The sequence below is a fragment of the Cinclus cinclus genome, chromosome 17 (assembly GCF_963662255.1).
Source record: "Cinclus cinclus chromosome 17, bCinCin1.1, whole genome shotgun sequence".
NCBI lineage: Eukaryota > Metazoa > Chordata > Aves > Passeriformes > Cinclidae > Cinclus > Cinclus cinclus.
In genome coordinates, this window is record NC_085062.1 from 2,195,834 (window position 1) to 2,216,031 (window position 20,198).

The following is a 20,198-nucleotide window of genomic DNA, read 5'->3' on the forward strand; positions in this document are numbered from 1 at the left end:
ACATGCACCAGTTCATTTTGGGTTTTATGCCTCCAGCTTCCCTCTAGATAAATGTATTTTTTTAACTCAGAAATACATTCATTCCAAGTTGGATGCCAACTGCTCCCAGTGCCAAGAAGATGCAGTGCTCCTTCTGCTCACTCTGTTTTCCTGTGAACTTTATCAGTTTTTTGCTTGTTTCTCTGTGACCTTTGGAGCCCATTCAAAGTCATCTGCCTCTTGCTTTGATTTTGTTTCAGTCCAGTACAGGTTGCCAGCTGATTTGTTGCCTGTTTTAACACATCACCAGCAAATCACCACCTCTTCATATTGTTCAGTCAGTCATCAAATCCAGGCTTGCCAGCTCCTTTTGTTAATGGGCTAGGAGGGATTGTTACATCTAGCTGATGGGACCAGAAAGCAGTTTAATTACAGCTAACAAATCTTTAAAGCCTAATGTAGGACTTTTATGGCCAGTGAGGGGTCTGGCCTCTGTTATGGACCCAAAGTCCACCTGGATGTTGGCTGTACCTCATCTTTCCCCTGGTTAGCCAGGCACTTCAGCTGCCACACACACTGGTTCTGCTCCTGAAAATGTATCCCTGAAATTGTTGCACAGAGATTTGGCTTGTGCTGATTCTGGGATGAAGGCAGTTTTAATTGTTGAGCTAAGTGGGACCTCCTGGGTGCTCTTCTACAGCTGAACCCAGTTACAGGCAGCCAGGGATCAGTGAAGGAGGCCCATGCCTCATAGCCATGGTTATTCCTGCAATATTGGCAAGAGCCAAGGTGGACCTGGGAGCCCCTGGTGAGGTGCAGAGTCCACAGGCCATGTCCAGGCTCAGGTCCAGCACCACACACCCCACAAAGTGCTGCTTCCATGCCTGGAAGGATCCATGTTATCCAGGTATTCCTCAGGAGAGCTGTATTGAGGCCCATTTGTGGTGAAAGGCAGCAGTACTTTCTCCAAGACTTGGGTATGTTTCTCTGCATGTTCTCTGTGTTCCATTTCCAGCTCCATGTATTTTGCTCGATGGCTTGTTGAGGACCAAGATTTCCTTTGTGATCCAGGAGTAAAATCCTTATTTCTCTCCAATAGAGAGGACAGCCAGAAGGGAAGGGACAGCCAGATGACGAAAACCCAGGCTCATCCTGGCACCATGGGCATCTCCCACAGCACCATTCAGGAGCTGAAGTACTGATTTATTTCTTGAGCACAGGCATGGTGTACATAACTTTAAACTATTCTAACTCCATTTCTCTGTGTGGGTCCCAGGCCCCTAAAGAAGGGGGGATTTAGAGAGATGAGTGCTCATTGATTGATCCACTCAACTTGGATGAGTTTCCATAATGCAGTGGGTGTAGCATTTTGAAAGGTCGCTGCACACTTCTTCGGCTGTTCCTTAAGGTTTGACTTTTCGTCTGGGTCCATCCCGCGCTGTCCCATGCCCATGCGTGGCCAATGCCAAATTATTGCCAAACCATTCCCGAGCCGTTCCCGAACCTTTCCCAAACCTTTCCCAAACCTTTCCCGAGCCGTTCCCGAACTATTCCCGAACCATTCCCGAGCCGTTCCCACCTTCGCCGCTCCCGGCGCGGGGCAGGCGCTGTGCGCGGGCGGCGGGGGCCCTCTGCTGGCTGCGGGCGGAACCGCGCTCAGGGACGCGCTCGCTCGGAGACCGGAGCTGGCTTTAAAGAGGGACAATAAACCACCCGTCACAGCTCCAGCACGGACAGAGAGAGGGGTCACGGTCTCTGTGCCTGCACGCTCAGGGCAGGGTGCAGCCCTTCTCCCTCGCTTTGCCGGGGATGGAACCCCAAGCAGATCCCTGGTACAGCCCAGGTAAGGCCTGAGGTGGGGGCTGGAAGAGGACAGCAGCATAAGAGGGACAGACTGGAGATGCCCAAGGCACAGGGACGGAACTGTTCACCAGCGTGAAACACGTTTGGGACAGTGCCTGCAGAAAGGACGTAAGAGCAGGGGCCGAAATTCAGCATGCGTTTGTTCCCCGTGTTTCTGAAATAATCCCTTGGAGATCAACGGGGTTTCACATTTTTCCCCATCTGTTCTTAATCTGTTTGCCTGACAGATGCCAAACCACCATACCCTGCATGGAAAAAAACCACAAAACAAAAAACAGAGCTTTATATCTTCTCTGGTTTTATTCACAAACATTCCCTGGAGCCCGGCACTGTTCGTGCCCCAGGCGTGTGCAGAGACCCAGGGAAGAACCTGCCCCAGGGACAGATCTGCTGGCAGCAAGGGCTCACAGAGAGTCTGTTCAGGGCACAGACTGTCTCTGATGGAGCAGCTTTGTGTTTATGCAAACTCGATGACTCCAGTTGGTGATTATCTGCTGCTGGCATCCCTCTGCTGCCACGAAGCCTCTACCAACATCCCTGTCCTGCTGTTGCAGGCGCTGCAGATTTGTACAGCCTAAGGCAGTCCCAGCCAAGCAGGAGGTGGGCAGAGAGAAGGGAACTGCCTTGATAAAAGGTCAGAGAGAAGAAGGAAAACCAGCACCCTGAACCCTGCAAAGGCTCTAGACAATTTGTCAAGCAGCCACTCATCCCACTGTTATCTCAGAGTCCATCCCAGCCAAATCTGCTGAGGATGTGAGCAACAGCTTTTTAATGGCACACATAAATAGTTTATTTAAGGCTGAGACTGGGTGACTACAGCACTGTCATTATCAGTGCCTGGAATGAACTATCTCTGATAATAAATAATCCAGGATAACTCCCAACATCAAAAATTGTTCTGTCCCAAATTACTCCCATCTTCATCCTATCAATCAGAAATTCTGAGTGTTTGTGACAGCTCATACAGTAAATTGACTTTAGCTTTCTTCTTTCCAAATACTGAAATTGGCTCTTTCCAGGGCACTGCCATGTAATTTACAGCTCTATCACCACCTCCTTAATAACTGCCAAGTTCTTTGGGGTCCTTTGAAAGTGAACATAATAAAAAGATATGAGCTGAGTCTGACTGTGGGTTTCAAGTCTGCAGGTTTCTATGTGCCTTGTTTTTTTTCAGCAAGCTGATGGAAACCAATTCTGTATCTTTAAGGCAATATGGAAAGATTTTAGAATTCCCCTGACTAGTGAGAACAGAGAATTGATAGAGCTCTACAGCAGCCAAATGCCAGCACATCTCCACATCTCAACTTCACCATTAGTCTCAGCTAAGAGATGGAAGGGAGAGATTTCCTCTTTGTGTATCATTTGTCTAATCAATCTGAAACATAGCCCTGCAGTCTGAAAACTGGTCTGAATCAGTGACAGTTAAACGGCTGTGCAATTTGTCTGTTGCCCCGAGAACAGAATATTTAGATAAGGTTTGGCCGAGCAAAAAAAATAAGGCTGGGAAAAGATTCAGCAGCTCTAACAGGAGAGGGAAAATGGCACTGTCCTGGGCTGTTAGCATCACAGCAAGCCCTACTCTGTTCCAGGCACTGCTTCTCACCAGCCCAAGCCTATGATAATTTAAAAAATGAAAACATCCTGTGCCTCACCAGTTTGGCAAAGGTAGTAGGATTTGGGGTGAAGGAGATCTCCCTTGCTTACCCTGCATATTTTGCCAGTATCCCCCACCTCCCTGAAATGTCAAGAGAAAGATCAACAGAGTGAAATGTAATCTCAAAGAGAAACACGATATTTTTTTAATGTCCTCACAGCAGCAATCATAATAAAAATACAAACCTGAGGTTTGTAAAAACCTAGCAATAAAACCACAGACATCTTTACAACTCCCAGATACCCAGTGCTCCCCGGCAGCAAGCACAAAAACCCTCCCAGACACAAGGAGCAAATCTCTAACCGGGGACCAGGCCTAATTGTTTTACAGCCCGCAAAGAAAAAAAAAAAAAAAAAAAAAAAAAAAAAAAAAAAAAAAAAAAAAAAAAAAAAAAGCCACACGTGACACCAATTCGCAGGTCATTACCAGCCACCATCAGGGAAGATAAAATAAACTCCCTTCATTTTCCCTCACCTAGAGACCACGGAGTTGTGGGGAGGTGGAATGCTGTGCTTACAGGCAGTACGTGGTTTGGGTTTATAAGGCAAGCTCAGATCTTTGTGCTGTTTCCTGGTCATTAAAAGCCCTTTTTAAAAGACAGATTACAGGCATCTGTACTTCCCGAGCTAACAGTGAGCATATTCTGTTCCACAGGAATAGAGATCATCTCTCAAAATGTGAGGCAGGCCCTGAGGCAAAGTAGCTCAGCTTCCCAGTGTGCTCTGGAAGGCTATTTAATATTTCCATGCCTTGAATCTCAGCAAAAGGAATCCTATATTTAGGTATTTTCCAAGCTTAATACTTCTATGATGTCTCCCACTCTTTGTCCAACCAGACTGAAAGCTCTCTTCCCATGGGCACTGCTTATTATGAGGAGGGGATGGAGGACTGTGGCAGTACAGGGCTGTGCAAGGTGATCAGACTCAGCAATGATGGGAAATTATTCAGAGGGGGGAAAAAAATTCAGTGTAGGCCGGCTTTAAAAAAATCCAGAGTAAACAGCCTCAACCTAGTACTGTACAACTGTACTGTACAGCTGTCAAGTCTCATTGCAGTAGGTTTCTTGATGCTGATAATTTAATGATTCTTTGGCCCAGGGGTACATCTCCCACTGCGAATCTGCTTCTCCAGAGCAGCTTTATCACTGACCTGAAAGGCAGCAATCATGGCTTGTGTGTAAATGTGTGTGACAGCGCTAATGCACGGTAATGACTACAGCACATCCAGCGGGGCTGACAACACCGACAGCGTCGGGATGTGTGTTTTGTTCCCTGAACACGGAGGTCAGTGGTTTTTTTTTCCTGATGATCCTTGATAGAATACAGTAGGCAGAGCCTGAGCATACACATCTAAACCTGTCGGTGATTACTTGCAGACTGTAGGCTGTATTACTTAATTGGGGGGGGGGGAGTCTTAAAATGCAGATTTCACAGGTTTTCTTTTGCCCAGGAAAAATAATGTTTCTTCTTCTCTTATTTCTTGGCTATTTGCAACTTGTCCTTTTTTTTTTTTTTTTTTTATTTTGTGGACTAATTGTCTAAGTTTAGCTGTCTAGTTGAAGAGCTTTTTGAAAGCTGTTCTGGGCCTTAATTACACCCTTTCTGATTGGAATGAGAACCCTTGCTCCCCACGTTTCTGGGAAATGCCCATGGAATAATTGAAAGGTGGGAACTGCTTTTGCCCTTGTTTGTACAATCACAGAATTCTGGCTAATGGCCATCTCATGAATTAATGCTGAAAAATAATGGATTTACTAAGAGTCTGGTTGGTAAAGTGGAGATAAGGGAGCTGAGTAAGGGGCTGACGCCCTCTCCCAGCCAGCAATTGTAGCAATGTTTTATGATCAGGGAGTAGGTCAATTCACTTGCACATTTAATGGATGAGATAAGGGCAGCTTGCACTAAATTAGCTTTCAGGGCAATATATGATCCAAGGGATGCAAAACCCTTCTGGCTGCCTGCTGCTGAGGGAGCCAAAGCAAGGCAGAGCCAGAGCAAAGCTATTTGCAGATGATGCCGTCTCCTACTAAAAACAACTGCTGGTGCTCCTGAGCACCCGGCTGTGAAGTCGTGACCCTAAGGCAATGCAGGCCAGTGGGGCACAGCTGGGGCACAGCTGGCCACGCTCTGCTCAGCACCATTTCCCTGCTGGGAAGCGAGGCCGCAGCTGAGTTGCAGGAAGGATCTGTGTGCTGTGCCCTCCCTGCAGAGAGATGCAGCTCACAGCAGCTCCCACCTTCTGCTCCCCCAGCCCCAAACGTCAGGCTGGATTAGGCATCTCCTGCATCCCGACTTTCTTTTTCCTCCTCCGGAGATGTCTGGGCATCAGTTTCAGCACTTGCCATCAGATGTTCCTTGTTCGGCAGCAGCAGGTTTCCTCCGGTACCAGGAGCCCCCCTGCCCAAGTGTTGTGCAAACGAAGGAGAAACAATAACTAAAACCAGTCTCTGCCTTAAGGAGCTGACAGCATCTCCCTTATTCCTCCCAGCTTCTGTAAATAAATCCTTGGTAATGTCACTGTTTTTCGGAGAATGATAAAAGGACCTGTCTTCACTCCCTGCACAGACTTTTCCTGCCATTCACTGAGCTTTCCACTCCCTCTCCCATGAAGGGAGCAGTTTGTTGAAAATTAATTCTCCTCTGATGACTGCTAATTATCTTAGAGGCTGTTGGTGAAGTGCAGCAAAGGGACCAAAGACAGCGCTCAAGAAGAGCCCTGCGGGAGGAATGCTGGCTTGAATGTTGCCACTGAGTGGGATCAGGCAGAGAGGATTTTAACTGATGCTCCTCCAAAAGGATGTCTGGCAGCAGAGGTACAAAATAAGATTCACTCTTAGAGGTCTCTCTCTCTGCATGCACACATATATATTTAGTTCTGATTTTTAAAATCTTCCCTTTTGAAATGGGGAGGGAACACATCACCCACCAGATTTCAATGTTTTGGTTAATTTTCATCCTGGCTGTTGTTCCCCACCAAGCTCTGGGAAAGGCTCTGCACAATCCCTTCCCCTTGCTCTCACAGAGGGAGCAGGGAGCTCATCCCACAGCCTCTGAGAGCTCGGGCTCTCACAAGGGACAGCCACTCCATAGTGCTGCTCCCCTTCCCGGGGTGAATGGGAAGCTAATCCCAGATTCTCATCTCAGCCACACTGATCTAATTAAGAGTAACTCTTTTGGCTTTATAGGGTGGAGGGTGCCTGGATTTAGATCTGCATTACCGGAATCAAAACCAGGCCAGCTGTGCTTGTTGATATTAGAGATGCACAGCAAAGAGAAACAACATCCGTGTACAGGGACACAGGAGAGGTGACTAAACCTTCCTGCTTCTGGCTCTGCTTCTCTCTCCTTTCCCTCTAACCTCTGCTTTTTTAAAAAAAAACAAAGCAAGCAAAAGAAAAACTGGGAGAGAGGCACCTGGAAAGCAGAGAGCCAGCAAGAAGTTTTACAAACCACTGCACATCATGACAAACCTCTGTGATCTCTGATTTTGGGGGACCACAAACACTGTGAGATTTTACTGCAAAATACTCATATCTGAAACCCTGGTGTTTGCACTTTGATGGATTGGGGATTTGAATTTCTGGCTATCTCCAGAATTCAGGGATTGCAATGGGGGTCAGAACATCCTCCAGTTACAATTGCTGTAACTGTATTATACTGCAGGCCCCTCTTCAGGATTGTTAAAGAATTTTGCAGATATTAATGACACATAATTACCATGCTCAAGTTCCATCTTGAACATGAAGAAACTGGGGCAGCTCAGTGCTGCTCACCTGGCAGAGCAGCCTTTCAAAGAATTGGGGTTGCAGTTGCAGGCTAAAGCTTCTGGGAACTGAGAATTTCAGAGAAACCAGGAGCACGTGCAAAAAATGCTCAGGGAGTATTTCAGTTTTATTTCTGAATGAATGTATTTTTATCCCTTTTTTTCCATCAGGTTTTCCATACATGCAGTACAGGTACATATTTCTGTTCTATAAATGTCACATCTTGAGGCCTGTTAATAAAAAGCACTTCTTTGGAGCAACACAGATGGGGGTTTTCCTTCATTTGTGTTCAGTTATTAAGGATCCATATTGAATTTAACATCCTTCTGTCTTTTCTGCCAGGATGATTCAGATGGCAAATGCATTTTTCTTTTGGCACAGGTTCTAACTGAATCATTTTCCCAGGCTAGGTTGTCACCTAACAGGATCCTAAATTAAGAGTCCATGTTTTGTATTAAAAACTGCCTGGATAAAATTGAATGGACCTTCCTGCACTGCTGCTGGAAGAGTGGAATCTCCTCCTGTACCAGGCTTTTCACTTCTAAACACCCATTTTAAACTGGTCCTCCTTGGTTTTAGCTTTGACTAAGGATTAATGAATTTTCTTCAAAATATTTCCCTCTAGTCTATGTTGTGCTTCCTTTTCCCTGGCTTTAGGAGCTGCAAGCCACCAAGTTCCTAAAGATCCATCCTCTGTGTCCTCACACACAACAGAATCACCTTGAAGGGTAGGTAGAGCAAACAGCTTGCAGCCTGATGCTGAATTTGATTTTGGTGAAGGTGTGAAATACTTCCCTGTGCTGTGTATCTTCCCTGTGCATCTTTTGACTTAGAAATTTATCTCTCACTTCTAGAAACTTTATTGGCCTTTTCTGTTGGTTGCTTCAAAAAGCCAAGCTTCTGTCTTAATTTTGAAGCCCCTTAAAATGAAGTATTTTATTTCCATTAGAAACATAGAAAAGATACTGCATCCATAAATGCTTGTGTGCATCTGCCAGAGATAGAATCACAGGCCAGTGACTGCCATGTGCCATCATCATCAGTTTGTAGAGAAAATGCAGAGAATATCCAACCACGTAGGGCTGCACACCCAGAGCCTACCTTGCTGGTGGTAGGTCACATTTTTTCATATATTAATGCAGAAATGGCAGTGCAGAGTGAAGGTGCACGTGCAGACCAGGGCAGGCTGCAGGAATTGCAACCCCACAGCTCTCCTGGGGCTCTGCTGCAGCTGCACTTGTTTCAGTGGGCCTGGGGGAAATTCACACACACATGTGCCAACAGCACAACCCCCCTCACCCCCCAAACTCCAGGCAGGCTTTTTCCCACACATCCATACACATGTTGCCATGATCCTTTGGAGCACACACCACAGCTTCTGCTCATAGATGTGTTTCCACCCCCCTCATCCTTCACAGCAGCACACATGTGCACACACACTGCTCCCAACATGAGCACACACCTGGTGCACCTCTGTCCTCACTTCAGCTGGGAGGGAGGGAGCTCAGTTATTCTCAGTAGTTGGTGCTGTGCTGTGTTCTGGATTTGGAATGAGAATGGTGTTGAAAACACACTGTTTTGGTTTTTGTTAAGTTCTGTTGATCCTAAGTCAAGAGTTCTTTTTTTTCTCTTTTTTTTGTGTATCATGCTTTGCCAGTGAGGAGGTTTGCAAAAGAAAGTGGGAGGGAGCAAAGGTGGCATAGATGACCTGAACTGGCCAAGGGGATATTGCACAGCATAGGACATAATGTCCAGCGGCATAACTGGGGGAGTTACCCGGAAGGGGGGAGGGGGCTGATCTGGGTTTGGGGAGGGGCAGTCTGACATCAGCTGGAGATGAGCAATTGCACTGGGCATCATTTGTTTGGGGGCTTTTTCCTTTCCCTTTTTGTTATCATTATTGTCTATCAGTGCTGTTCTATTTCACTTTATTTCCAATTACTGAACTGTTCTTATCTCAATATACAAGTTTTACATTTGATTCTCCTCCCCATTCCACGGGGGAGGGAAGAAGGAGAAGAGAGTTGGGGAATTGAGCGGTGCTTAATTTCCAGCTGGTTTCAACCGCGACAGCCTCTCCCGGGAATGCACATTCTCTCCTCTCCCACATTCCCGCACACCTGGTGCCCTTGTTCTCCTCCTTCCCCCTCTCCCAGGTGCGCGCTCCCGCGCGCGCTCCCGCCGCGCCCCGCCCCGCGCGCGCTCCCGGGGCGGCCGCGCTGTCCCCGCGTTGCCAGAGCGACGGGCCCGGTGCCGCAGCCGCACCTGCGCCTGCGCCGCCGCCCCCGGTGCCGGTGCCGCTCAGTGCCGGCCCCGCGGGGCGCCCGCGGTCCTCCCGGCGGGGCGAGCGGCGGACCCGGCTCGGGCTGAGCAGGTGAGGGGCCGGACGGGGCGGCGGAGGCGCGGGGCTGAGGCGCGCTGAGGGGGCGGCAGCGGCATCGGGACCTCCGGGGCTGGGTGGGGAACGGGCTAGCGGCGTCGCTGCTGAGGCCTTTTTCCACCTCACGCGAATCCACCGCCCGCCGAAGGAGCCTCCCGTGAGGGGCGGGCGGGGCGGCTGCGGACCTGCGGCGACCGGAGGAGCCGCGCCTCGGCTGGGGAGACAGCCTGGTGGTGGGACGCGATCAGAGCCCCAGGGCCGGCCGGAGCTGTGCCCCCCCACCCCTCCCCAGGGCCGGCCGGAGCTGTGCCCCCCCCACCCCTCCCCAGGGCCGGCCGGAGCTGTGCCCCCCCCACCCCTCCCCAGGGCCGGCCGGAGCTGTGCCCCCCCCACCCCTCCCCAGGGCCGGCCGGAGCTGTGCCCCCCCCACCCCTCCCCAGGGCCGGCCGGAGCTGTGCCCCCCCCACCCCTCCCCAGGGCCGGCCGGAGCCCCCCGGGCTGTTGCGGGTGCGCGCAGGGCGGCTCCGGGCCGGTGCTCCGGGCGCTGGTGCTGGACCAAGGCGCTTCCTGCGCGCTCCCGAGAGCATCCAGCGCCCTTTTCTGGTCACTGGAGCACAGCGGGTGAAGGGACTGCCCTGCATCTCGCCGTACCCCCCTTGTCTTTGGACGTGTCGGTATTTCTGTTTGGGACGTGGTCCAGAACAGGAGAGCGGCCGCCCATCGCCTCCCCTGCACCCACCGGCACAGGTTTTACACCGCATCTGCCCGCATTCATCGCAGGCTCCTTTTGCACGGCGCCTTTTCACTCTGCGAAGTGACAGCAGTGTCGTTTCCATGAGCAGCGCGGGGCCTGCAAAGGGCTGGATGGGTGGATTGTGTATATTTTGGAGTGGATAGGGAGGAGGAGATTTTTCCTTTGGAGGAGAAGGCCTGTCGTCTGTGGATGTGGCAGCCGAGAAGTGCAGGGCGTCTTCAGACATGGAGATGCTTCCAGACGCAGTTTCCCTGCGCAGGACATGGGGTGGGACAGCCGGGAGGAAGGAGGGGCCCTTCCCAGCCTGGACGGTGGCGGAATGCACCTGAGCCCACCGTATTAAATTGAGTAAAGCTAAGACAGTGAAGGTAAAGGTTGAACCAAGAAGCTGAGGCAGCCCTGGGGGTGGAATTGTCTATTTTGATCTGCATTGCAGGTGCATAGGAAGCATCCAGGGTACGTGTTGGCTTTACTTAGATGGTAAGATGCTTACACTTAAAAAGCTATATTGAGCTTTTGCAGTACCACTTATATTCCTTAATTAAAAAATAAAAGACAAATGGATGTGACTGTAAATACACTGCCTTTTCTCATATAATTTGCTCATTAGTGAATGCAATTCTGTAGTGCGTTATTATGACTGAGCCTCTGGGAGACTGACATTTATGCTCTTAAACTGTATGTTGCTTTTTGGTTTGACAATTTAAAGCAAGTGGTTTATACACAGATAATGGGTGACTTGTAATATTGTTGATTTTTCAAGCTTTCGGTTGTACTGAGGCTCCAGCAGTCATTTTTAGTGAAACAACAAGGATTGGAAGGTCACAGTAGAGGAAAGTATCAGCTGCTTAAATGGTAAGAAAGAATATTGGCTAAACTGATGCAAACTACTTGTTTTCATCCTCTTGTTGTACTTCTGCTTAATATATCTGTAAAGGTTCCTCCTTCATCCCCTTGGAAAAGACAAAGGTCTCATGACCAATCTAGATGCTCTTAAGTAATTTCCAGTCCAGTAGTTTTTGCAAACTGTAGAAGAGCAAAGTTGTTTCTTTGACATCAGATTTCAGATACAGCTGCATACTTTGAGGAGTTTTAATTTTTTTTAATGTGTTTTGCTACAAAAATTGTACTGTTCCTTAGTGTGCCCTACTTCAAGAGGCTGTAGGTGTTAAGGGTGATATATTTGTTCATCCAGACCTACCACATTAGTCAGTCCTTTAACTGCAGGAGGCAGAACACAAACTCCCCAGTGCTGTTATGGCAGAATGTGGATTATGATGTAAAGTAAAATTAAAAGTTCATTCAACATTATAATCAGCATAATAGAAGGAGTACAGTTATAATTTTTAGGCATCTCTGCTCTGTGGCTTAAAAAATAGTGGTTTAAAGCAGCAAAACTGTGAAGGGTTGTTTTCTGTTGGGTAAAAGTATTTATATTAATCATTTTATTCAAGTTCATGTTAAACTTTGTTTTGCATAGTAAAGTTTTAAAAAGGTAGCAAGTTATAATTTGTTTTATAGAGACAACAGACATCTTTCTGAAAATTTATAATGCTGAATATTTTTTTTTTTTTTGCTGACAGTGATCACTTTTGCTGAAAGTGATACTTTCTGTGCATGTTTATGTATGTGTGTCTGTTAGTAACTAAAAGTGCTGGGTTTAGCTGAGCAACACTTGACTGAAAATTCAGCAGTCAAGTAAGTTGAAGAGGGGGAAATGTTGAGTGTGGGACATAGTTTTTTCTTATTGCTGGTTTGGCAAGGACAGCCACCGAAAGGAGAACGTGAGGATGGATGTTGGTGTTGAAGAAGGACAGGTGCCTGCCAGGGCTGAGCTCTGGCTGCCTGGGCCACGGGGGCCTGTGACAGTCCCGGGGGCCTGTGACAGTCCCGGGGGCCTGTGACAATCCCGGGGGGCTGTGACAGTCCCGGGGGCCTGTGACAATCCCGGGGGGCTGTGACAGTCCCGGGGGGCTGTGACAGTCCCGGGGGGCTGTGACAATCCCGGGGGGCTGTGACAGTCCCGGGAGGCTGTGACAATCCCGGGAGCTGTGACAGTCCCGGGGGGCTGTGACAGTCCCGGGAGGCTGTGACAGTCCCGGGAGGCTGTGACAGTCCCGGGGGCCTGTGACAGTCCCGGGGGGCTGTGACAGTCCCGGGGGGCTGTGACAGTCCCGGGGGCCTGTGACAATCCCGGGGGCTGTGACAGTCCCGGGGGGCTGTGACAGTCCCGGGGGGCTGTGACAGTCCCGGGGGGCTGTGACAGTCCCGGGAGGCTGTGACAGTCCCGGGAGCTGTGACAGTCCCGGGGGGAGCTGTGACACTCGGACAGCACAGACACAGCTCTGCCGCCGGGCTGCTGCAATGAGCCAATTGTGTAAGCAGAGCCAGCACTCCCTGAAGGGTCTGGCACAGCCCGGGAACAGCGCTCCAGGGCCCGGTGCCCACGGGTGGAGTTGAGGTGGGAGGGTGCCCTTTGTTCAGGTACAAACCTTATATCAGCAGGGCTGTGCTGAGACGAACCCTCCGTTCCCTTCTTGTTCCCAAGTGTATGTCAGAAAAGCACATGAAGATGGCAAACATTTCATTGAGTGGAGCTGAGTGGGAATGTTACCCCCTGGTCACCTCTGTTCTGTCACCTTTACCTGTCTGGTAGGATCATCAATGAACGTGGTCCTGATTTGTCTCTGTGTTCATTTTCAAGTGATGTAAAAAATATCTTCCTCTAGAGCAGGATGTCCAGCAGTGTAATAATGGCTGTTAGTCTATCTCCATGTGAGCAGTCAGTGATTTTGTTTAATAATGTTTTGCCGTTATCTACCAGCTCATTTCTCCTGGTGATGTTAAAGACTATGGTACTATAAATAGGAACAATAAATTTATTTACTACTAGACATTAGAGGCATGACTAAATATTGCTGAAACTGATGTTTTCAGAATGTACTGGAACTTCTGCAAGCTGTTCATTTGAGTGGTTTTAAATAATCATTGCAAAAAGGCCTTTCTTTGGAGTGCTGTTTCTTTCCTGTTATTGGGGAGCATGTTTGTTCTCATTTTACTCCAAGGAAACCTTTGGTTTGTATTTAAAATCTTAACATACATTGCTGCTTGATTTTTTGTTTTTTGCGGGTTTTTTTTTAATAATTATTTGATTGAGAGAGATGGGGTTTAAAATCAGTGTTATTTAAAAAACAGTGCTGGACTGAAAACTGTTAAATGTCACGGCTTCTCCGTGAACAGAATGGTAGCTGTCTCCAGAAAGGCTGAAAATATGTCAGGGAACAGTAGCTGCCTGTAATCCGAGTCGGTGCCCGGAGGGAGGGCACAAAAGGCACAGCAGATCGCATTTCTGTGGAGCAGAGGTGTCGAGCTCGGGAAGAGTCCATCTGTGAGAAAAAGCCGTGGGAATGATGTCAGAGCCGGCAGATTCCCTTTGTAATACAAGTGTGTCTGCTTGTTTCCTTTCCATCCTCAGGAAAGCTTGATCTAAGCTGTGTAGCTTTACTGGCTCAGTTTGAGATACCTGGGTTATGTAAGGGAGGGTATAACGCCCCTCTGTTTGGAATCCTTTGTCTTGGCATCCTATTTAACACCAAATAAATATTGCTTAAGAAAGGACTTGGACATAGGTCATCACCATTACCAGATTTCCTTCATCAGCAGCTCTCAAAACCTTTAGCAAAGTGGAGACCAATATTTGTGAGTTTGATCGTAGTTGCTGTTCTAAAATAATAAAAATCGATGCCTTATGAAACAGCATCACAGAATGCATTAGAGAAAATCTCATCTCCTCAGCCTGTTACACTTGCCTGGAAATAGTTGTGCAGTTCTGTGGAGCTGCTTTACAATAGCTGCTGTCTGTAAATGATCTCTCGGGATATATTTCTTTAGCTTGCTCTCAGGATTCAGTGCCTTCTGCCATGTTTCACAAATATTCCTGGTAACCTCTGAAAACTATAATTTCTGCAGTTCATGCAGTAGGAGCTCAAGCTCAGGCGAGTGCCTGGAGCTGGCGCTGCTGCAGGAAGCAGTTCTGCCTGTACCACCCCCTGACCTGCTTACAGATTCTATTTTTTATTTTTTTCACCTTCCCCAGGCATCTACATTGCTGCACAGTGAACTTGCCACCTGAAAACAGCCAGTGGGAAAACGGGTTTGTTTTCAGCTGCACCAGTGCCCTGACCTGGTTCACTGAATGATCAGGAAGGTGATTCTGGAGCATTTCAGGAATGCAGCACTAAATTCTTGCTCAGTGTGTGAGTGGAATGGGTGAGACAAAGTCAAGTCTGGGCTGGGTGGTGAAATAGCCCCATGTCTGTGTGGTGATGGGATTTTGTGAGTTTGGGAGCGGGAAAAGGCCCAGCCAAGTTGGTTATATGAAACCAGCTCAGTAATTCTTCTGGCTTGTGTTTCATCAGGCTTCAGAAAGGACAAATTTTTATTTTGCACAAAAAAATTTTCTTCAATTTCTGGTGCAATTCACACATGCTTGCTTGATCATAGAGGACAATATTAAAAGAGGGCGTGCGGTGTTCATAAGTGAGTGTGTGATGTGTGAGAAAAGCCCATGACTATTCTGTAGTATAATGTGATTTCTAAGCATGAATTTTGAGTTATACTTAACAGATCCTTGTACCAAAACCACCCACAGCCCACCTCACTAACTTAAGCTTTGATTCAGCTTTAACTGAAGCTGGAGAACTTTTGTAATGACTTTGGGAAAAAATAGAATGAGTCTGGGGTTTATGTGTAACATTGATACTGTGTTAGTCTGGGAGAATTGAATATTAATTTTCTTGTCATTCTTCTGACAAAAGAAGTTGGTTTACTAGAAAGACTAATATGTCTCTGCATTATTGTGACTGCCTGGTTGTGATGGGGTGCACTGTGCAATCTGTGGCTTTGTTGGAGGTTATATTAAAATAACAGTTTTATCCTCAGAATGAAGGAGTGAATAAAATAGAAGAGCCATTTTTTATAAGAGTGTGTGCTAGAGAGCAGGAGAGAAGCCTAACCCTAACTTGCTCCTCTACGTGATCACACGTCTTGCTTGTGAGGGCCTTTGTTGTCACTTCATCATTGTTAAAGGGGTTCTTTTGAAGTCGTGTCATTCAGGTAATACCTTCTTTGTTTCCCTAAAGTGAATTAGGCTCAAATTAGGTAATTTTCAAAACTTCCTGCCAGAGTAAGCTATTTGTTCTTGACAGCTGTACAGCCATAGCTTTGCATACACTGGTATTGGTCACAATAACTGTGTCTGTATGAAATGCCACTGCAGGACCATTTGGTTTGGTTCTCTAATACTCTGTCACAGTAGTGATTTTAACATCTGATTCCTTTTAGTCTCTTCCCTTGTGACAGCTTTGGGTTTGGGTGGTCTCAAGGACAGAGAAAACACCGTGTGAACCATTCCTGTCAGTGCTCCTGACTCCAGGTAGACAGTCGGGCACATAGGCAGTCAGTGAGTTCTGTGCAAAAGTACCAGCTGGTTCCTTTGGAGCATCCAGAATTAAATCATTGCTACCAGGGTGGTGTCCACTCAATTATTCTTCCTGCTGCCATACCAGCTGCTGTAGGAGTAACAAAAAAAATCATCTTATTAAAATGCTGAAATGTGTGCTTGCAGGACATCCATAGATTAACTGTAAAGAGTTTACACAGCTTCTGATCAGAAAATGATGGAAAAGTCAGGCTGAGAAACCACTGACTAAAACAGCATCCAAAGCAGTAGAAATGGAAAAGGAGCTGAGAAAGCAAAATCATGTCCTTCCTCTGGGAGGACAGTGACACAGTTCCTTCTTCCCCTCCATCGTCTCAGAACTACTAATTATGCTTGGTGTAAAACACACAAATGAAAAGAATATGAGAACGAGTTGCTGGGTCACTAATGATGTGTAAGCATTGTTATATTGTAATGCAGAAGGCTGAGGATGGAGGTGTTGCTGCAAGAGGTACTCACTGATAAGGGAGCACTGCAGAAGGGAGGGGATGTCCCCAGGTGGATGTGTAGGCTGAGTGTATTGTCTGAAAAGCTCGACTTCAGCAGCACTGGACTAGCTGAACTGGCTTAGTCCCATGCACAGATGAACGAGGGGTGAGCAGAAATCTGAAACTGGAACAGTTTGTCACTGAGCTGTGTTATTGCTGAATCTGCTCTAGTAGAGGTGTAGTGGTGTGATAGAATTGGTTTGTGGGGGACTTAAAACAAATGTCCAAGCAGAAAGAGAGCAAAGCCCTTGAGTTGGCTGTGGAGGCTGCAGGGTCTCCTTTGTTACGTCCTTTGGAAGAAGCTGAGCAAACACTTTGGGGATGCCATTATGTCTTGGAGATTGAGAGCTGATCTAAGCAAAGAACAAAGTGGCTTTCGGTAATTTCAGCATTAGAGCTGTGTTTGGATAAGTTTGGTCAGTTCAGTGACAGTCTTTAAAAGGGGGTTTGGCTAAAACTTTGGAGGTTCTTACAAGAGGTACTCACCGTCCTTACTTAGTTCTTGAAATTGTATTTTGTATAGCAAACAAATGACATTTTGGCAGCTTTTGTTACATTTTGATGGAGCACTGGTCAGTGAGCAGCTGAGAGGAAAATGTCTGCCCATACATATTTCAAGGCTATGAGCTGGCAGGGAGCTAAAGCAGCTTCTCAGGTGACGGTCACCCCATCCACGTCAAAGGAGGTTCTTGTGTTCTGTTTAGTGGACAGCAAACAGGAATGGAAATGTTAAATCACTGTTGTTTGGGCTTCGTTCCATCCTTTGGACTTGTGTCTTAAGGTCAGAGATTAGCATCTCCCTCCTCCTATCTTGCAGCAGGGTATAGAGATGCTCTGATTTTGTGCAAAGGCATCTGATACGCAGCCAGATGCTCGTTGCCTTGAAACATTTTGAACTCTTTCCAAATGCTTAAGATCCAAAAAGGCCTGCAGCCTCTATATCTTCTGCAAGGCAAGATGTGGCTGTTAAAATGTTAGTGAGTGTTTATGGTGAGCATGTGATTAATTTGCATTTTGAAAGCTTCTGTTTAATATTTTTTCCTTTTTCGTATAAGATTTTGTGTGTATGTATATTCCCTTTTGAAGAGAACGTGCACTTGTAAGGAGACAGAACAGTTCATTTTTAAGGTGAGCTTACAGCAATGATAATTGAAGTTACCTTCTCTGCTTTACTGGAAGATGATGCCTTAGGTAGGTGCAGTCATGATTAAAGTGTTGTACTTAATGTTCCCAAAAGAATTGTTTGACTCATTCCATTTGTTCCTCCTTGGCTATATTGAAGAGAAATTGTGAATCCATTGTTTGGAGGAGTTGAGGCTCAATCTCTGAGCTATATATAGGAACATTTGGTGGTGTGGTGGTCCTGAGAAATGAGAAATTATGCATGTTTGAAGGGTGGAAATGTGTTGCACAGTCTGCACAAATCCTCTGTCACTGACAGGTTGGACACTTGGTGTTTAGGGCCAGTCCTGCTGCCAAAGAGGAGAGGTGTCACCCTCCCCATCATCCCTGGACACTGCAGTGTCCCTTAGTGTTCTGTCATCCTTCCCAAATGCTGTGTGTGTTCCCAGGGGACTTTGCCAAGCTCTGCATAGCACAGTTCTGTCTGTGTAAGAACACAGTGAACTTTTCTTTTTGTTGTTGTTTGTTTGTTTGGAGACAAAGGGGAAGGGGGAAAACCATAGTGACATAACTCTGTGCTGTGTATGCAGTCACAGCGTTCTTCCCAGCCCTGGTGTCATTTATCTGCCAGCATCCAGCCAGAGCCTGGTAGACTTGGGAGCTTGTCCCACCACTTTCCATGGTGGGAGGTGGAGATTGCTGCTCTGGGCTGTAAAGGGCACCATTGACTTCTGCATTTGCTGTTTCTCTTGTGGTTTTTGACCTTCATGTTTCAGAGAGCCTGAGATGAAATCAGCTTAGTGCAATCCCAGGACTATGGGACATAGCAAATCTATGTCTCTATCATGACTGTCTGTGCAAGACACTTTCTTTCCCTTTCCCTGGTTTGACAGTAGATGGTTTTGGCTGTTCCCCAGAGCACAGGGGGCAGAGTTCACAGTGCTGGCTGTGCTGTGTAAAAAGGCCTGAGTGGGTGGGTGAGTGGGTTTGGAACTGGATCTGCTGCCCACACATCCATGGAGGTTGTGGCTTCACCTTGCTGGTCTTCCCTTTCTCTTGAAGGGAAGGAGAGAGGACAGCAGACAACCAGGCTGCTGTGAGGGGGAAAAGCACAGAAAGGCTGCAGAGGGTTCTGGGAAACTGCTTAGTGCAGAGGGGCTGCAGCTAAAACTCATTGTGGGTTGATTTAATTAATGTCACTGATTAACTTACTGCTGCTGCAGGAGGATGATGCTCTGGTGCTGGTAGTTCTTATTTTCTTCTTAAGCCTGTAACACTCACTTGCCTCTGATTATATTTGTTTTCTTCAGAGCAGGTAATCCTGGTGTGATCTTTCAGATGCAGAAGATCAAAGTGAAAAAGCAATTGAGGAGATGAATAGCAAGAGCTGTGTTCTGGTTTTGGTTTTGTTTTGTTTTTTTTTTTTAACATTTAGAAACTAGTTTTTAATGAACGTGTTTTATTTGCAAGGACTGAGCTATGCACACTTACTGCCTGTTGCTGGTCATGAAATATTTTCCTATTCAGACAAGTATTTTTCTGTTCAGGTTACTGTTACAGGTGTATAGCTACCATTAATACCCATTGTGAGGACAGAAGCTCTGGCCTATTGTGTGGAGGCTGTTCTTTAACCTACTCTATCACAGCTTAGGGTTTCTTTTGGAAAATACATTCCTCGATGAAGAATCCCTTCTGAGCCTTGGTGTCCTGCATAGTCAGAGCTCCAGCTGTGGCTTTATCCTGCTGTCACGCTCGGTCCATCAGAGTAGGATGAACACTGAAGAAATGGGATGATTCAGTAAAGCTCCCATCTGTCTGACGTCAGCTTTGCAAGCCAGAGGATGTCACTTTGAAACTGTATCACAGCTTAAATATCCTCACTCCTCAGAATTAATGGTGCCCCGCTGTAATTGCTGTGACTGGGCAGTGTCCCTTCCAACAGCCCTCCAGCACTGTGGCTGTGAGGGACCACCAGTGTGGCAGTGATGGGGTTTTGCAAAATTTGTTTAACTACCCTAGAAATCTCTTCTTAGAATGTGCTTGGTCCGTAATTTTTTCTTGTTTGCTAACCATGGGAACTGTAAAATGACCCATTCACTCGACAAAGCACTGCTGGCACCGCTACCCACATTCTTGGGCACTGAACTTGATCTCTGTTACAAGGTAACCAGGCTGTTTGGCTCCTGCACCAAGTGGATTTCTTAACATCTTTCACACCTTCCTTTTATTTATTTATTTTTTTAGTATTGGTTTCTGAGGGATAAATCAGTAGAAGATGAAGTCAGTTCAGGTCACTGATGAAATCAGGAGGGCTCTGTGTGTGTGTGATCTCTACACCACCTCCCCAGGTGCTTTAGTGCATCACCAAGATGCAAGAGTACCAAGTCCGGTGTTCTTTTGGGGAATAAAAGTATAAAATTAAACACAGGTGATATGTGACATGTTTAGGAATAACAAAAGTATGTCACTTATCCTCTTAGAGCTTATCCTCTACCGATTTTAAACTGGTAGAAAAATATTCTAGCCATAAGAACTCCACACCAAAGAGTCCCAATGGAGAACACCTGCCATGCCAAGGTAAACCCGTTAAGGTCCATCTTGGACACTAGGTATGGTTTCAATGCCACTGCAGGTGGTTGTCCAGGCAGCAAGAGTTCTGACTCTTCACTTGTCACCTAATTACTGTAATGGTTTC